General features: G+C 47.4%; 1 protein-coding gene across 6 annotated transcripts in view; it reads left to right on the forward strand.

Moving 5' to 3' along the window:
- The window catches only part of NFYC (nuclear transcription factor Y subunit gamma), a 37,693-nt gene that overhangs the window by 2,453 nt on the left and 23,062 nt on the right, over positions 1-12,178 (forward strand). The window contains exons 1-3 of one of the 6 annotated variants that reach the window (XM_052811329.1): positions 1,835-2,005; positions 6,281-6,327; positions 7,276-7,378. The exons of 3 other annotated variants lie outside the window; for them this stretch is intronic. The gene's annotated coding sequence lies outside the window, so the exon portion shown is untranslated. Of the gene's footprint in view, positions 1-1,602; positions 1,696-1,834; positions 2,006-6,280; positions 6,328-7,275; positions 7,379-12,178 lie in introns of those variants that run through there. 2 more of the 6 variants (XM_052811327.1, XM_052811328.1) reach the window with 2 other exon arrangements.

Here is a 12,178-nt window from a genome sequence, read left to right on the forward strand (position 1 = left end):
ACCCGCGCGCAGGAGAGGGGCTCTCAGTCCGGTCCGTAGGTGACAGGGGGTCGCGTTGCGCTGCGAGAAGGCAGGTGGGGATGTGTTTGGGCAGTTGTTACCACTCGAAATACCAGCGAGGCATTCCTCTTCTCTGAAGGAAAGGTGGTGGGCTGTTCTGGGTTTGTTTTGCATACCGCCTGAAAGTACCTTGCATACCTCTAATAGTAAGCATACCGCAGCTCTTATCTGAGGAATGACACAGGAAGAGAACAAAGCATTGCAAAGTAGTAGTATTTGTTTCTTTAAGACATGTTTTACCCAATTATATTTAATAAATCACCGGGAAGATCTATTTTTAAATTAATCTCTCCTTGCTATCTGATTCAAACTAGTTTAATCTGCAGGACTAGTAAAGCATTGGCTACGCTTCATAATATTTTTTCCTCTGCTGCTCTATATATAATCTTGTAAGCACATTATTTTCAAGCAGTAAATTGTATCTTGGAATGCAGCTTGAAATCCATTCGGGTATTGTTGATAACTTGTGTCCGCATAGGTTAAAATATCGTAAACGCGCCGTTCCCAACTTCCAGTCCGATCCGAGAGCTACCGAAGCGTTTTCGGAGGCTCCGAGAACCGCGTGCCGGGCGAAGCGAGGCTGGCGGGATGTTGTGCGCGTGGTTGAAGCTGCTGAGGGGAATCTTCAGCATACGAGAGGTGAAAGCTCTGCCAGCGCTCGCTTCGCTCCCCGAGGCGTCCCGCAAGGAGGAACGTCGGAGGTATTTGGCCTACTGAGAGGGGTCAGGGTCTGCGCCAGGAAGGCGTGTGTTTGGGCGGCCACTTGCTAAATTGGGGTGTTTTATCTGTCTGAAGAGCAGACTGTCTTATTTTTTAATTTTTTTTTTCCCCCCAAACCCCCAGATTATTTTTTCGTCCCTACAGACGCATCAGAGCGCGCGCGCGCCTTGCGCCTTCGATCCGGGTCGCTGCGCAGCCACGCAAACGTTCTCGGTGGATCGGAGGTGGGAAGTGCCACCGGACCCCAACCGCAGCTCTCCCGGGGGCAGCTCCCGTTCCCCAAGGTGCCCCTTCCGCCGTCCCCGTCTGCGGGGCCGGTGCTCGGTCACCCCCTTCACCAACTTGACCGACCGGGAACGGGTCTGGGCGAGTCAGACGGTGGTACCCTCCGTCCGACAGACCGAACCCCGCGCGTTTAACTTTTTTGCGTGCACACCCGAGGGCGAGATGTCTCACGCCTCGGTCCTGCCGCGCCTTTGCCCGGCGATCGCTCTCCGCTCCTTTCCCGGTCGGACCCTGCTCTAACGGCCCAGGCGGGAAGGCCTCTCTCGCCGCCGGGAGAGGGACACCGGCCCGGCCCGGGCCCCGCCGCCGGTGCTGGGCCTGCACGGCCGCGCTCCGCGCCCGCCCGTCGCCCCGTGACCCGCCGGTGCGATCGGCGCCCCGTGACGCGGCGGCGGAGCCGGGGGAGGAGGAGGGGAGGTGGTGGGCTGCTGCTGGAGTGACAGGCGCGCGGGCCAATCGACAGCCGCCCCGCGACCTCCCCTCCCCCTCCGTCTGTTTGAATAGGAGCCGAACGACCAATAGGAGCCGCCGGGGCGGGCGGTGAGGGCCCGGCCGCCGCGCTGCGGAGGGGGCCGCGGGTGGGGAGCGCGGCGGCCGGGCGCCGCTCTGACCCCTGCGCCGCCTCTCAAGGTAACTTTAAAGCAGGAAGTGGACGGCGAGGTTGCGCCGCCGGCGGTAGCCAATGGACGCTCGGGGCCGCGCCCACCCCCGGCGGCGTCCAGCCAATGGGCGAGGGAGGGGCGGGCCGGGCGGGCGCAGCAGGGTAGGCTGTGCGGCGGTTGTTAAAGGGGCCGGCGGCCCGGTCCGGCGGGGACGCGGAGTCCCGGCAGGCAGGGGTCAGCTCAAAGACAAAGGGATGGCGGGGAGACCCGCGGGCTTCCGCGCCCGCGCCGCAGCCGCCCCCCGACCGGCGGGCAGGGCCTGCGGCGGCCGCGGCCCGGTAAGTTGATCGCGGCGGTCGGAGCCGCGCTGGCTGGGGCGGGGGGGGGGGGTGTGGGCGGCAGGGCGGTTGCGGTCCGGCCCGGTGACGGGGGAGCGGGCCCCGGTGGCGGTGGCTGCCCGCCCGGCCTCGGGGTATCCCCGCTTTGTGAGGCGGGAGGAGGGGGAGGCGGCGGGGGGGGCAGCCCGGGGGTTCCGAGGGGGGGCGGCGGCGGCTGGGGCCCGGGGCTGAGCCCCCGGGGCGGCGGGGGCGGCTGGGGGCACCGCGCCTGGCGGGGGGCGGGGGGGGCTGTGCCTCCACGGGGCCGGTAACCGGCGGGGGGGGGGTACAAAATGGCAGCGATTTCCCCCCCCCCCCCTCCCCGGGGCTGCCGCCGAGCCGGGGGGGGGGGGGTGTCTCCCCCGGCTGCCCTTGGCGGGGGCTGCCCGGCCGGCTGGGAGCTGGCCTGGGGGCACTGGTTGGAAACGGGGCTCTTGGAAAGGGGGGGGGGACACGACAACGGAACCCCCATCACCCCCAAACCGCCAGCCAAACTCCTGACAAGTATAAGCAGCCCTTTGTTTTCCTTTTTATTTGTAAATAAGCACTGAAGGTCATCGGAGCCCCGCAGCCCAGCGGTGACAGGCGCAGGAACGGGGTGAGAGTGCGTCTTAGCTTAGAAGTTTTTCCAGCATAAAGGGCTTTCTCGGCTCTCCCGGTGACACCCCGAACTCCGGCTGGGCTGGGCTCTTGCACGGCTCTCGCCGTCGGAGCCGTGCTGCAGCTAAAGTTGCTGGAGCTAGGCCTTCCTTCACTAGCACGAGTGACCTTGAAATACCACGGCTCCGAGTTTCGAGAATGAAGGACAAAGTTTGTTTGCGGCACTTTGCGCTGGAAAAAAAAAAAGAATCAAAGTGGGAAAATGAAGCTGCTCCCGATGGCCGAGGTCATCGAGGACACGGAGAATAGTTTGTAGATTAGAATTAAAGTTAGTTTTCAGCAAGGAGTCAAATCACATTGCAGACATTCCTTCTCCTCCGCTCCTACTGAGAGATGCTAAATGTTGCTATTACCGTCCTTGCCTTCTCAGGGGTGAACTGGGTGACACGGCTCCAGTGTTCTCAGTCCTGCTCTCAGCCTTTTTTTTTTCCTGATTGCTAATTGTTGGCCTTAAAAGTATACTGTTTTGAAAATTAGAGGTAATTACATTGTGCGACTTATTTTTATAGGGATGTTAGAAAAGTGGGCCCTGGCACATGAGCCTGATCTGCACGTCGGCGTCAGCTGCTAACAAAGGACTGCGTCTTGGGGTTGAACTTCAACCTGAATGGTCTTTGAATTGTTACAGCCTTCAAGTATTATTTTGGGTATTTTAATTTAAATTAAGACTGGTGAATAGCATCACCTTGTCTCAGGCAAAGCTTATTCAACTTTCTGTGGCGTCTGGCATGTCATACTAGTTTCAATCCAAGAAGGGGGCAGAATGAGAAATGTCACCATAAGTCATCTATTAATAATGGTGGCTGCTCTGGCATGTTAGTGGAATAGCAGTAACTTCTGTAGCAGGCTGTTGGCCACAGTCGGGGAATTGACTGTGAGTGTGAAGGTCATTGTTAGCATCTTTAAGCAGGAATGAGACATTTCAAGTTTTTTGCCTTGAAATTAGGATATATTCAGCTGCTACGTGCTTTTAAGGGGTGGCAGAATGCGAGGGAATCTGCAGCTACCGTAAGATGAAATAAGAAATCCTGCAGAAGTCTTCGTTACACCCAGTGTTTATCATATTTCATTGCTTAAGCTTGCAAGAGGTTGTAGCTGCGTAAGGGATAGGTGCTGCTTGATCTTTCTAGGTCAAGAGCAGCAGGAAAAACCTAAAGCTTTTGGTAGCACTTTAAAGGGATTTATTCACAAATTACACCAGTTCCCAACTTTTTGTTGCAGCACCGTAAGGGATCCAAGGACCTTCCTTTCCGACTTCATGCCGCTCAGTGAGGTTAGCTGTGTGTCCCCTCTGCCCCAAAGGTCCCCTGGGCTTTCCTAGTAGTTTTACCTGCTAGAAATGCAGGCTCAGAAAACAGGCTCGCCTTTTTGTTTGAGGGACTTTTCCATGCTTGTTTTTTGTACTAACTTAACTGGCAGTGCAAGAAGCGAAAGTGTAAAGGCCAAGTTTATTGTGGGAAATTGCTGTCCCTGGGTTGAGCACCTCGGTGGCTGGGGGGAGGAGGAGGAGGAGGAGGATGCCTGTGTGCCTTGCTGTCAGGGTGGTGGATGCCTGCAGCAGGTCACCTTTCAAGACAGTGTATTTGGGTTTGGTTGGGGTTTTTTTTTTGTTTTGTTTTTTTAATTGGACTAGTATTTTGCATTTATATAATGTAGCGTGACATCTGTATTTTAACAGTGTTGGCACATGAAACAGTTTCTTAATTTCAGGGCTTAGCGATCTGCCCATGTTGTAAGTGCATTAAATTTATATGGTTGCTAACTTAAACTCTTTAATTATTATGTTTTGATAAAGACGACAGTTTACCTTATGTTTCAGAGAGTCAAAAAATGTAGCAGCTGTTACAAGGGGCACTGAAAACAAGATCAAACTTCAGGATACCTGCCAAAGCTTCCCAGGAGTTACAGGAAGTTTTTTTTGGTTTGTTCTCAAAAACTTAAGATTTTCTACGTGCTGAGATCTTGTTGGGGGGATTTTCTTCCCTTGTCTGTTTATAACTTTCTCTGCTATTTGGTCACTTCCTGATAAATCAAAACAGGTCACTTTCAGTTGTCTCTTTTAATTCAGTGAAGGTGACCCAGAAGGGTATGGATTTGCATGTTTATTATACAGGATCATTTTTTTTTTTTTAAATAAAAAAAAAAATTGAGAAAGGCCTGATTAGACCATCCTGTCTGCCTATTGAGCAGCACAGGTTGTACTTCATTTAAGTAAGATCTGCTGATCTCAGGAGGCAAAAAGCTCATGGTTGTTTCTATGAAAGTAATTATTTTTAACTTTTGCAAGATTCCATTTGATAATTTAAGTTATAAAAGTGAATAAAGAAAGTAATAGGAACATTGATTATTAGAATAATCCCTATAGAAAAATAACCCTGCAGGCCCTGAAAAGCAGTACATTTATTTGACTTTTCTACACAGAATAACAAGGTTTGCAGAAGACGTGCCCAGTTACAGGCTGGTATGGTGTTTCACTCTGCTTTAAAACCGTCCCAAGTTCTTGTGAATAACTCATTTTGTCATTCACATTTTTCTAGGTTGTATCTGCTGCTGTCCTGCTGTGGTTTGAATTGTTCTTTCTGCCTTCCCCTCTTCCTTCTCTAGCAGCACGGTGGTGGTTGAGCCTAAAAATGCAGCAGAAGAGCAAAGAAACACTCAACACCTAAGGCTGCATTAAAATTAAAGCATAACTTTGCCCTAAATGTGCTGCAGCATCTGTGTGTTAGCACAGGATCGTATGACGGCTGTCTGCTCCAGCTGCTGCCTGGGTCCTGGTGTAACCAGCAGGTTAATAGCAAGAACGCAATTTAGCATTTTCAGCCAGTTAAATTGTGTGGCTATTAGAAGGATCAGAAAACGTGAGGGCACTCATAGGACTTTTTATATATAAACTCTTAATTTAATGCAGAATTATTTATAAATAATTCAAAAATATCAACTAACATACAAAAAAAATAATCTCTGGGCTGAATGTCTGTTTAATCCATACTGTCTTAACAAGCATTTCGCTTGTGCTTGTATTCCAGAGCAGTAAACGTTTATGTTGCATGATCAGAACTTCTGCTGCCTAAAATACAAAATAAGAGAAGTGGGCAAACCAACCCAAATGCTGATCAGACTCCTCTTGCAATATCCCTCTTGCTTTTGTGAGCTGTTGAGGACAGCAGTCCGAGATGGTCTCTGTGATGGGTGCCTGGGTGTTGATAGATGCCAAGCAGATACCACCAAAGCTGAAAACTCTAATTGGATTTTGAAATATTTGAAGCACTTTCTGAATAAATTGAGCCTATCACTTGGTTAATGCTGCTGGTGCCAAAATAGTGCCTATGGTCCTGAAATTTTTTTTTTCAGGTTTCAACTGTGACTCATTAATATACCATATGCTGTGTTTATTGTATACATTCAGGGTATGTGACAAGCACTTTTGTTTTGTGAGTACTTGATGTCACTACAGTTGTGAAATTTCATTCCCATATGGTACAAGTCTGGGTGAGATACCTCCTGCCTCTGAGAGCAAGGCACCGCCTGAATGTTTCTCACTAGATTTTTGTTTGTTTGTTTTTTTTCTTATAAAAGTGCAAGCACACAACTATTCAAGACTGAGACCATGTAATTTTGTGAAGGTGAGTTCGCTCACTCTTTCTTGTTATCCTCATTAAGGCTACTACTGTTAAAGGGAAGTGAATAAAATGCATGTACAGCAGGACTGGGAAGTGTGTTGTGAGGTGTGTAGCTTGTAATTTCTTTTAAATTTATAAAGCTGCAATACATAGCATCAATTTTATGCTAAGCTGGTCGAGATTAAAGTTTATAAGGTGAGGTACACGATACGCAGTATTGTTTTGGTGTGTGCCAACTGTTTTATCCTGTGAAGTAGACTTGACTAACTTGAATACACTTTACTTAAAAGAGCTTTTCCATTTCTGCTGTGTGTTTAATTTAGGAGCTGGAGAGGCAGCACAATTCATCTTAGACACTTGTTGTTATTTGTCTGGGAATTTTCTTCCTCTACTTCTTACTCTGTGTGCTTGCCTGCCAAAATTGCACTGCAAAGAGTCACTATTTAATAATGTTTAACTGTTGAAACACCAAATATCAAGTGTGACCCTTGTGCTCCTTCGTTCAAAGAAGGAAGGAAAGTAAAATAACCAGTACAAACAGCAGTTCAGATTATTTTGTTTGCTTTACCTTTTTAGAAAAAACTAGTCCTGTGCTATTTTTTGTGGTGTTCTAATATTTGCAGCCTCATTTTTGACTTGGTGCTGCACTGTGGGAAGGTCACTTCTCGATTCTGCAGCATGGTTTCTGGTGCTATGCTGTGCTTCTGGTGGGTTCCTGATACCAGCCTTTAGTGTATTTGTGCGCACTCCCAAAACCCTGCCCAGCGTTAAATATAGTCTGTGTGTATCTTCAGTCTTTCTGTGCACAAATTAATGTGGGCTGCTGCTGTACCAAGGACTTTTAGCAGTGCTGTTAGGTACTTAGTGCATTGCGAATAGAAACTCAATGCTTCTGTAAAAGCAGGCACTATTCCTGATTTTTTTTTTTTTTTTTTTTTTTCTCCCCTGAAGGAGTAAAGCCAACTGACAATCGCCTGCTCAAGACTGCAGCGTACCATTGTCTTGCACTAGCAATTGCCTCTAACTGCTAGGTCACGCTGTCTTCTGTATTAAGGTATAACACTCAACACGGTTTCTCTGGGCGCTTGTGTGCGTGTTCAATAAAATGCCTTTGCCGTGCATTGTCTGTGCTGTAGGATATTCTCTTCCCCTGTGCAGCTGAAGCAGCTTTGGAGAATCGGTTCTCGTTCTTGCTGAGCGTGTAGCACATGCCTTCCTGCGAGGCCGTTCCCAGCTCAGTGCCCAGTGAAAGGTACTGGCTTGCTTGCAGTTTGATGCAGCTCTCTGCAAGACCAGGGCTGGAACTTCATAACAAACTCCGCATCACGAAGGTTATCTGGCCAATTTCTGCTTTGCATGAATGAAGTTGGGGTGGTTGCTCTGGCCCTGCCACCTCCCCTCCAGAGGAGCCGGGATCAGCTCTGCTGCTTGCGCTCTCTCCCTGTTGAGTGGGTAGTGGAGAGGCAGCTCTTGCCCCAGTGTGCCGAAACCCAGCTGCCGAGTGTCTGGGGATGGGAGAAGGGAGGAGCAGAATTCCTGCTGGAGGTACTGGGGTGGAGAGGGGGAGAGTAGGAGGCATGCCTGTGTGTGATCCAGCAAAACATCGATTGCAATGCTCTTAGCAGCAGATCAGCAATGGGAGTGGTGCAAAGCAGATTTGGCCCTGCTAGCTGCTGAAGCCAAACTTTGCTGGTTTAACGAGCTGTCTGTGTTATTGGAAGCGGTAATCCAGATCCCTCTCTCTGACTTTGTAACTGATTTGGGCTTAAATCAAATGCTGTGCCTCACGTGAATGAAAACAGAAGTAATGCACTAGAGGTATTAGGGAGCTAATGTTCAAACAGTGCGTTGAAGAGAGAATAATCTACTGCTAAATATTCATAGAAGAAAGGGCTAGAAGGCACCTGGAGAGGTCATCTTGTTTATTATTTTCTGCCCTAAGGCAAGATCAACTCAAACACCATTTTGCAACCTTCTCTTAAAAACCTTTAGCAATAAGTACTCTATCCTCCGCAGGTAATTTAGTGCAGCATTTAACTAGCCTGACTTAGATTCAATTTTAATTTTATCGAACAAGAGAAATCTGCAAATACGCACCTTATCCAACAGCCTAGAATGATTCTCCCAGCAGCTGAAATCAACCACTTACGGTGCCAGCTATATATGCTTAGAGGGTTGTGTGTATGTAATACCACAAGAGGGGATGGATAAAACTGAGGAATTGCAAAAGTTTCTTATAGTAGTACATTGCAAGGAAGCGCTTGTGTTTTGAATTATGTTGGTTTTACTGAAATCCTCTTGAAATTGTTTTGAAAAAGTTGAAAGGTTACATTTTCATCAAGAGCAGAACTTTAGACTTCCCGAAGTTTGTGATCATCACCTTTTTCTGTTACCTGAAAGGCTGCCTTAGATTTTATAGCACTGTTTTCTAGAAATGGAAGAGAGTTCCCATATATTTTGGATAAATAAATCTAGTGTTAAAGTCTAAGATTTCTGATTTTGGCCTGTGGTTTAGCTATAACTTTATTCATAATCTGTGGCCTGTACATCATGATATAAGTTTTTATGCTTTAATAAGAACAGCATCATTACTGCTGTGATGTGCTGAAATAACTGTGCTGTATATGTAATGCTATGGATTATATAGTCAATTATGTTTCATCTTTAAAGTGTTCCTGCTTCCTTTTTATTATGATGTGGAGGATTGGGCTTTGTTAAAAGCTGATCTTGTGTCCAAAAAACCATTGTATAAATCTCTCTAAATGCGGTGTTCCCCCTCCTCCCCCTGGCGCTTGTTCGGGTAAGGTTTTATAGGAAAGCCTTTTCTGTGCAGTCTTGTTGACATACCAAAACTGGAAATGAGTCTCAACTGGATGCGTACATTGAAGTGGCTCCTTTAGGAAGGCGTTTGGCACATGTAGCGATGGCAGCACACGCCAGCCTGGCTCTCTCCAAGCCCCATTCCCAGGGCGCGCGTTCACTGATTTTTCTCATGGAATTGTTCAGAACATCAAGAGCCAAAAGCACGTGTGTCGTAACCCCAGATCCTTGCATGCTACAGCTTGTGTCTTTCCTTTTGCTTTGGCGGGGTCAGGCACAAATCTTAGTTGTTCTGCTGCCTGCCACAGTGCATTGTGCCATGGTGTGGCAACATCTTATTTTTTTAGACCTCTCTAGCAAGATTTCAAACTTGGCTCGTTCAGCTCTTGCCACTGGCGGCAGCTACCAATCCTTCATCAGGTCAGAAATGTGCCATGGAGACAGGGTTTGTGTACGGTTTTGATGGGACGTGTAATTGCAGTGCCTCGTTTCATGCCTAGGAAACCTTCTGTAGAGGATGATACACTAGTCGTGTGCCCATCCAAGACTGTGTTCCCCGCAGCCATGTGGAGACCTTCTTCACATGCTCTCTGTTGTTGCTGTGTCAGAAGTCAGGTGAGTTCCCTCGGCGAGTCTGAATAGCTCTTACCGCTTTCCCAATCAAATCTAGAGCTGCAATGAGCAGGAGGTGCAGAAAACGGATACGACGCAAAGTCCATGGCACTGGTTTGGAAGAAATACCTGTCCGCTTGCAGTGCCAATGCAACTGCCAACCCGACTCAAGTTTCTGAATTGCATTACTGGTTTTAAAATTTTGCATAATTGAGCGGACAAGACCTGAATATTGAGGTAGAAGAAGAAACCATCGATCTCAAACACAGTGAAGAACTGTTTTTACACCACCACTGCCACCCCCCGAAGCAAGTAAAAGTAATTCTTGGCTGTGGTTCTGGCACCTTTGTGTTTCCAGCCATGCTATGCACTTGTGCTGCTTGGCCTCCGTCTAGTGAACATGTAGTTTGGAACTGTAATGGAAATAACTTTGATCTTATTTCATGAAAGGAGGCTCAGCTGAAATTACCAATGTTGACTTGAGTAGATCTTGAAGCAGAGAAAATGTACAGTGAATTGAGGCATGATGTCTCCGTGGAAGCAGTTTTAGACCATTAACATGACTTCTCAAGGGTTTGTTTTAAAATAAGATAGCATAGGGCATAATGTCATGGAAAACAAGTGCTGTTGATCTGCAGCAGATGCAAGCTTTCAGTGTGCCTTCAACCATTGCTGCCGAGACCAAAGATTGCTGTCGTAGCCCACTTCGAACTCTGTGTATATTCTGCATTTCATATTCCAATACTGCATATTGCTCTAATTGAAGTAATGAGAGCAGCATCTCGCAAAGGGTGCTGGTATGTGGCTTTCTCTCGTACATCGAAGACTCCTCCTTTGCTCACGTTTAAAGAAATGTGTTACTAAATTCATATAAAACCGTATTTATTCTTCTTGTGAAACTAGTTCTTGGTTGCTAGATTGTTCCTTCTGATTCTGGCAGGATCAGGTGTCTGGCGCTTATTGCTACACAGAGCTCATTCTTTAGATATGCAAGTGTGGCTCTGCACATTTTACTTTTAAATCAAGGGACAGGCTCCCAAAACAGAACGCTACAGTTTTGAGAGTTAGTGCATCAGACTGGAAGTATCACAGAATGCTGGGATTAGTGTTTATTCTAAATGCTCACTTTTCAGCTCTATGGATCTATTTTTAATTCTTGAGACTTCCAGGGTTTTTGCTAGGTACTGTGGTCTTGGTTTTTATTCTTTGCTGGTAAAGATGGTATATTTAAAAAAAAAAAAAAAAAAGGAACTGCATTGTTTGTTTTCTCCTTTTCTGTAACACTACTTCCTAATAATTAACTCGTGAGTTTTGTGGGATAGTGGATGTTGTAAAACCAACAGCATCTTAAGAAGAGTTGTGGGGGGGTGGTTTCGGGGACTGGGGGCCTTCTAAACACTGTCGATGTGGAGGTGGTAAATCTGTATTTGTATAGTGGTACAGTCTGGTGGCGGGATTTGTTTCTGCAGTGGCAGTTTTCAGAAATATTTGTGCATTATCCTTACTTGTAGCTATAATCTAAGGATGTTGAGGCAAAACATTTGCCTGAGCTTCTGTCTAATTTCTTTTTAGCCTCCATCTTCAGATTTAGCCGTCTTTTTAAGATGCTTGGATGGAATATGCTTCTTCTGCCATGTAATACAACGCTGTGTAAAACGGGCTCTTTCTCATAACGCAAGTCATGGGAATGTGACCGTGCTATATGCAAAGAACCTGATGTTTCTGATACCACCAGGGTCTGTGGTACTTGATGATGTTGCTGAGTTATTGCCTCCTTCATCGAGAGCCTCGAGGCTTTTCAGTACTTCCCTCTGGCATTCGCCGTTTGCATATCCCTTCAGATATTTGGATAAATTTCATTTAGATCTGCTCTCCACCCAGCTGATTTTGTTTGGTTGACTTCTCAGTCAAGGCCAGCTTGGGAGTAACTTAAAAGTAGGCACGTCAGAAGCTGTGACATGACCCTTGCTGGCTGGGGAGGTTGTCCTCCAGTTCCCATTCCCAAGCTCACTTGGCGAGCAGCACCGGCGATGCCTGGGAACGTCCTGTGGCTGGCAGTTGCTGCTCTGCTGGGTCTGGTGGGCTGTTCCCAGCCGTTGGTTTTCCAGCTGAAGAGCTCTGGGTACCTGCTCCGGGTGGAACTGCAAGATCAGAGATCTTGTTTTTATTTGTGGTTATACTGTAGCTTGCATTTTCAATAGCAGGTTCTTGCTCAAGCGTGCAGATTGTAGGCATCCAAGGTGAGACAGCTTCATTTGACTGCTTCCCCCTTCCCACGGCATTAAAAAGAGAGCACAAACTAGCATCTATTTAAAAAAAAAAAAAAACAAAAACAAAAAAAACCCAAAACCCCAAAAAACCCCCCCAAAAAACAAAACCAAGCAACAACAACAAATAAAGAACCACAGACACTAGAGGTGTC

The sequence above is a fragment of the Harpia harpyja genome, chromosome 16 (assembly GCF_026419915.1).
Source record: "Harpia harpyja isolate bHarHar1 chromosome 16, bHarHar1 primary haplotype, whole genome shotgun sequence".
NCBI classification, from domain to species: domain Eukaryota; kingdom Metazoa; phylum Chordata; class Aves; order Accipitriformes; family Accipitridae; genus Harpia; species Harpia harpyja.